The sequence below is a fragment of the Electrona antarctica genome, assembly GCF_951216825.1.
Source record: "Electrona antarctica genome assembly, chromosome: 15".
NCBI lineage: Eukaryota > Metazoa > Chordata > Actinopteri > Myctophiformes > Myctophidae > Electrona > Electrona antarctica.
Window position 1 is genome coordinate 3,005,269 of NC_136796.1, and position 1,328 is coordinate 3,006,596.

The window sequence follows — 1,328 nt, forward strand, 5'->3', positions numbered from 1 at the left end:
TTTTAACATCTTTATTTTTCATTTACTTTTTATCAGCTTGCAGAGCTGATCAATGATCTGACCTTCTAGTCTATAGTCACGTGGTCTAGTGGCGAGATTTTCATGATTGGCTGGCCTCTAAACCAATGGGAGACTAGCCCTATATACGGCCAATCGGACACTAAGCCCCACGGCCAATGGGACACTAGGCCCGCTCTCCGCCACCATAACATGACTACAGAAAGCCCCACTAAGGTACAATATGCAAGAGAAACACGCTTTTATACATGTATATCCGCACCATCCGACTGTTTTTATGCTGCAAAAAAAATGTACTTTGTTACTGGCGCAACATTTCAAACAATTTAGCCTATAGGTCTGCGTCAGAAGTTCAGTCACACGAGAGAGACTCGGAGTAGAGCCGCTGCTCCTTCGCCTGGAAAGGAGTCAGCTGAGGTGGTTCGGGCATCTGGTTAGGATGCCTCTCGGGCGCCTCCCTAGGGAGGTCCTCGACGCACGTCCCACTGGGAGGAGACCCCCCGGGGCAGACCAAGGCGCAGTTGGAGGAAATACATCGACTCACTGGCCTTGGAACGTCTCGGGATCCCCCCCTAGGAGGAAGTCACTAATGTTGCTCTGGAGAGGGAAGTCTGGAGCACTCTGGTGGAGCTGTTGCCCCCGCGACCCGACTACGGATAAGTGGTTGGAGATGGATGGATGGATGGATGGAGGTCTGTGTCAGGCAAATGCATTTTTTATGATGCACTTTAGTCACGGATCCATTCCATTAATTTATTACGCAGATTAGTCATTATATTATGCACATTATTCCTACCCTCTGCCCTCTTTGTTTTATGATATGAATCCCTATCTATCTTTTAAAGGTATATTCAGTGATTTAACTTAATTGAAATATCACAATTTTTTTTGTTTTGTTGTGATAATCCTCCCTACTATAGAGTGTGCTGACCATATAAGGAGTTCCTTCCTGTCCCCAGTGAGGCCCTGGGGGTCAAAAAACCTTAGGTGGCCAAGTCTTCATCCAATCAGGATGAGAGGGGCCTTCCGCCAATCAGGATCGAGCAGAGGCGGGCCTTGGTGTGCGTGCTGTTGGCCTGCCACCTGTTGCACTTCCCCCATAGAGTGTGTGCATGTGCACATCTTGCTACCGGGGCGGACTGGGGGGGTTTTCCAAATCACCCAAATCACTGAATGCTCCTTTAACTGCAATGATGGTCCTGCTCAATTAACCCATTTTGGACTGAGGTCGATTAAAAAAAGGCTTCTAAATCAAAACATTTATCTGAAAAACCTATGTTTCTATGTCAGTGGTCCTCAACCTTTTTCAT